The following is a 5,859-nucleotide window of genomic DNA, read 5'->3' as shown; positions in this document are numbered from 1 at the left end:
GTCCTCTACCATCATCATGAGATATGCTTTTAGATCCGGGTCTAGATTTTCCGGTGTGTTGGGGTGCCCTGGAATGGGCAAAGTGGGAGTGCTGGGTTCTGATGATGGTGAGTGGTCTTGGTTTCTGTTAGTAAGATTATTCCGTTTACCTTTTGCCATCTGGTAATCTCTGGAGTTAGTTGTTATAGTTGTCTCTGTTTAGAGATTGGAGTAGACGCTGTGTTCCACTCGCCAGAAGTGTTAAGATCCCGTGGCAGGTGTCCTGGGTAGCTGGCGGGTGTCAGCCGACTCTGCGCCCTAGCTACCTTGGTGCTGGTCGGACCGGAAGGGCCATTCCTTGGTTTCTGATGCCCTCTCTGGATCTTAGGAATGTATGGTGGTTGTGGGCTGCCTGGAAGGAGTGCTTCTGAGTCTGCAGGTGATCAACTACAGGGCTGGAGATGAGTCTGTGGAACTGAAGATGGAGAACATTTAGGAGTGTTAAGATCACGTAACAGGATATCAAGGCTGATGAAATGTAAACTAAAAACTGGGTGGAGTTAGCTAACAGGTGACAATTTAACAGACTGCAGTTTGGGGTTGTCTTGTACCTGTTCATTATGATGATTTTTACTTATAAAAAGTAAGTTACTTATTTGGTTGAAATTATCAGAAGGTACTAGAGATATTGCTTCTTTGGTAGAGTGCCCATTTTGTATGAACTGGGGTCAAGCTTTGATCCCCAGCATGGAATAAACTGGGCACAGTTTCACAAACCTGTGATCATAATACTCAGGAGGTAGAGGCAGGAAGATGAAGAGTTGAGGGTCATCTTTGGACACATAGGGAGTTTGATGTCACTGTGGGCTACATAAAGACGGTCTCTCAAAGAAATAAACAAGCAAACAGACAAGCCAACCAGTAATAATTATAGTAACTATGAGTGACATAGTAGAGACTCAATTCTACTTCCTAAGGAAATGTACTAAGTTAATTAGTAATTAATTAGTTAATTAGTAATTGTACATGTACTAAGTTAATTAAAATATATTCCTCACATGAGTGCTACTATTAAGTTTACAGATGATAAAACTGAGGCACAGTTGGATAAAATATTAATTAGATATCACAGCTACTAGGGTGCTATGGTTGGCATCTCTCCCCAAGGTTCAGGTATTAAATGTGTGATCTGGCTGCAATGTAGCAAGCAGTGCTCAGAAATGTGAATTCTAAACTGGGCCATGAGGGCACAGGCTTCATCAGTGGATATATCTACTAATGACATCATAATTGTAGAGCATCAAGGAGGGAGAAGGTGGCAGGCCATAGAAGGATACATTTAAATGGAACCTCCCCTTCTCCCCCTTCTCCCTTTCTCCTGCCTGTCACATCGGCATGTTCTATCCTACCATAGCATAATGTGGTAGTTAGTTTTGGTTGTCAAACTTAATATGATTTCTAATGACAAAGAAGACAAACTTTGGGTGTGTCCATGAGGGTATCGTCATAGAGATTTAACTGCAGTGGGTGCATCCACTCTAAACACGGACAGCACCATTCCTTGGACAGAATAAAGAGCAAGCATGATGTAGAATTCATTTTTGCCCAGGAGTCTCAACTAACCCAGACCCCTGAGATCACTCAGACACTGAGCCACCAACCAGGGAGAATACACCAGCTGGTCTGAGGCCCCTGGCACACATACAGCAGAGGACTGCCTGGTCTAGGATCAGTGGGAGAAGATGCACCTAACTCTTGAGAGACTTGAGGCCCTAGAAAGTGGGGAGGCCTAGCAGTGGGGAGCATCCTCTTGGAAACAGGGACAAGGAAGAATGGGATGAGGAACTGTGGGAAGGTCAGCCAAGAGGTAGATAACAACTGGACTGTTAAAAAAAAAGTCAATAAAAAATTAATCTTTGCTTCCCAACTATGAATAAAATAGAGTCTCAAATTCCCTCTGCCATACCTTCCCCACTCTGGTGGACAGCATTCCCTTGATTCAAATGAGTATTAACCCTTCTTTGCATAAGTCACTTTGCCAGGCAGTTTGTCGCTGCAGAAAAGTACCTGATACAACAAGAAATAATGGGGTCAAGTGGACAGTTCGAACTTCTGAAACTATGAGCTAAAATGTATTTTCCTACATTTTAGGGAATTTTCTCATGTATTTGGTCTTGGTAATGAAAAGCTGACAGTAAATAATCGCAGAATTAAAAGCCAGAATTAAAAACTAGAATTGACCTTTTGCTTACTTTACTTTCATGTCCTCATTTATGATTATTAAGACGAGGAGGTTAAGGAAATGTTAATGGGTTTGAACAAGTTTGCTAGTGCAGCTAGTGATATCTGAACAGAGCATATGTAAATATGCTTTTATGTATTATGTATATCCAGTTAAATCGCAACGTCTGAACACTTTTAGGCCTTTAAAACACAATAAGGATCTTTTAAGGCAGATCCCATGAGCTAGCTAAGAGGGAAACTCTTAAAATGGTCTGTATTGTGATCTGTCTCCTGGAACTTGAACTAGAAGTTCTTTGATCCACTTCAGGCTGACCTCTAAAGCCCACACCAGCTAATAATGTGCACCTGTTTGGACAAACTGACAACAGATGTGCTGTTAGAAACATTGTGATCTGAGAAGAGCAAGCAGGACTGATGTCTTCAGTACCCATCAATCTTTTTATTTATCCCCAGCTACAGATGTTGCAGGCATTGAGATATTTCAGTGTTAACTGATTCTTAGTGAACATGAGACTTAGTTTCCAGATTTGGATACAGAGAAGGACAATAAGTAGAGTTTTATTGAGACACTTTCAGACACAAAGTTTCTTCCTATTCACTCTTCTGCATGGTGAAGCATACTGCTTCTTCCTAGTAAGTACTCTATTTTTGTCTCTAAAACGACCCAGCCATCTTTGGTGATTTTTTTTTCCTGTAAGAACATGCTTTGAGAGATATGATGGACAGAATGAACTGAGGTTTGGGACAGAAACCATTAACTATTTCACATAATGGAAACTTGCTTGATGTTCCTTGGTACTTCCTAATTAGTTCAACACAATGTCAAATCTTTCCCAACATTTTATTTTTATAACATAATAACCTTGGCCTACTTCATGTCCAGAGTGCATATTTGTTAGTTTTCCTCAGCAGATAGTTCACTGTGAGGAAAATCAATAGCTCATTTTTTAATATCAGTGAGAGGGAGAAGCCTAGAGGTTTCAGCCCAGCTTTGCACCCTCCTGACAGGGATATGCATGGGATTTGTTTGTGGTTTTTTTTTTTTTTTATTGTATGTTTGTTCATTTTCGATTTCAAGCCCTGGAATTTGCAAGCAGCAACTGACAGCTTTGCAGAACTTCCTGAGGTTATACAACTATCACAGTGGTCCATCATTTCTTGCTGAGTATGTTATGAGTATATCTACAGCCACCCTTTCCTGCCAATTTCAATTCTGTAAGAGATTTCTACCCTTGGTCATATTCAGTAGATGCTAAGGCTGCCTAGGTGATGGGAAGAAAGCTGTTAATCACCTCCTAAGCCAGATGGTGGTGATTGACCCGGGAGGCACTGGCAGGCTTCCTGTAAGGGAAAGGTGTAAGGTTAGCGTGATGGTGTTTTTCACTTTAAATGCCTGTCAAGGGGACAATGAACTGTGACCTCCTTCATTTGGCTCATGGTTAAAGAAAGGAATGGTGTGAGGTTTATTTAATCGGAGGCGAAAGACAGAACTGTTCACCCGAGCATATTTAATTGTGGAGATTATTTCCTTGTTGTTATTGGTGGTGGTGGTGGGCTTTGTTGGTTTGCTTTTGGTTTCATTTGCCTGTCTTTAACATACTAGTAGAAAATCACTTGGGAATAAAACAATATATATTTATAATGCATAACTTAAAATCATAACTCCTTAAGATTAAATAATAAAAGTGGCCACATGCTAGAACACTATTGCAGTAAACAGTTCTGGGAATAAGAAAATATGAAAGGAAGAACACCCATCCATTCACTCTGTCCTTCACTTCCTACCTTTGCCTTTCCAAGGCAATGCCATTCAGGTCCCCTTACTGTCTTTTTCTCAGTTGAAGTGTCCACAGCTGATCTATTTGCACTGTGCTCTCTGTATTCTCAGTAAGCTTGTATGTGGAGGAAAACCCTTCTACTAACAACTGCTTAAGTGTTGGTTTGTATCTCACGAAGAAAATCATATATGCTTCTTTTTTTTAATTGACTAAATTATTTATTCATTTTACATCCCCAGTCACAACATCCCCTCCCTCCTCTGCTCCCAGTCCCTCTCTCTCTCTCTCTCAACTTCCCCACCCCTAATCCACCCCTCCTCCTCTTCTCCCCAGAAAAGGGAGGTCTCCCATGAACATCAACCAGCCCAGACATATCAAGGCTCACCAAGACTAGGTGCATCCTCTCTTCCACTGAGGCTAGACGAGGAATATTGTTGGTGGGAAGGGATCCTTATGCCGGCAATGTAGTCAGAGATAGCTCCTGATTCCACATTAGGAGTCCCACATGAAGACTCAGCCACACTATTGCTGCATATGTGCAGAAGGTCTAGCTAGGTCTGTCTCGTTAAGGCTCTTGAGTTTGCAGTTCAGTCTCAGTGAGCTCCCATGGGTCCAGGTTAGTTGACTCTGTAGGTTTTCTTGATCCCTCTGGCTTCTTCAATCCTTCCTCCTCCTCTTCCACAGCAGGCCCAGTCTCCATTCAATGTCTGGATGTGGATCTCTGAATCACTTTCCAATGCTTCTTGATTAGAACCCCTCTGACACCATGTATGCTAGATTCCTGTCTGCAAGTATATGGCAAAATATCATCAATAGTATCAGGCATTGGCTCCCTCTAATCACATGGGTCTCAGGCTGGGCCAATCATTGGTTGGCCCTTTCCTCACATTCTGCTCCATCCTCCACCCCTGCATATTCTGTAAGCAGGACAAATTGTGGGTCTTAAGATTTTTTTGTGTGTGGCTGAGGCAGTGTCCCAGTCCCTCCATTGAAAGTCTTGCTTGGTTACAAGAGAGGGCTGTTTCAGGCTACATATCCCACATTGCTTAGGAGTCTTCACTAGGTTGGTCTGGTGCTGCTATGCATTCAAATGCTTAATATTGACCCATAGGATCTGGTTACCAGTGTAACCTATCCCAGCCTTTCTTATATAAACCTTGCTCCCCAATTTAAAGCTATTGATTAAAAAATAAGTGGCTACATCAAATTACTGTGAAAAATAGAGGTAGGCAAAGTTTCTGTTACTGGACTGGGGGTCTCAGGTAGGTACAAGAGGAGGAGGAAGAGGAGGAGGAGGAGGAGAAAGAGGAGGAGAAAGAGGAAGAGGAGGAGGAGAAAGAGGAAGAGGAGGAGGAAGAGGAAGAAGAGGAGGAAGAGGAGGAGAAAGAGGAAGAGGAGGAGGAGAAAGAGGAAGAGGAGGAGGAAGAGGAAGAAGAGGAGGAAGAGGAGGAGAAAGAGGAAGAGAAGGAGGAGAAAGAGGAAGAGGAGGAGGAGAAAGAGGAAGAGGAGGAGGAAGAGGAAGAGGACGAGGAAGAGGAAGAAGAGGAGGAGAAAGAGGAAGAGGAGGAGGAGAAAGAGGAAGAGGAAGAGGAGAAAGAGGAAGAGGAGGAGGAAGAGGAAGAAGAGGAGGAAGAGGAGGAGAAAGAGGAAGAGGAAGAGGAGAAAGAGGAGGAGGAGAAAGAGGAAGAGGAGGAGGAGAAAGAGGAAGAGGAGGAGGAAGAGGAAGAAGAGGAGGAGGAAGAGGAAGAGAAGGAGGAAGAGGAAGAGGAGGAGGAAGAGGAAGAGGAGGAGGAGGAAGAAGGAGAAGGAGAAGGAGGAGAAGGAGAAGGAGAAGGAGGAGGAGGAGGAGGAGGAGGAG

This window comes from Mus caroli, chromosome 15 (genome assembly GCF_900094665.2).
Source record: "Mus caroli chromosome 15, CAROLI_EIJ_v1.1, whole genome shotgun sequence".
Classification (NCBI taxonomy): Eukaryota; Metazoa; Chordata; class Mammalia; order Rodentia; family Muridae; genus Mus; species Mus caroli.
This window is presented reverse-complemented; position numbering follows the sequence as displayed.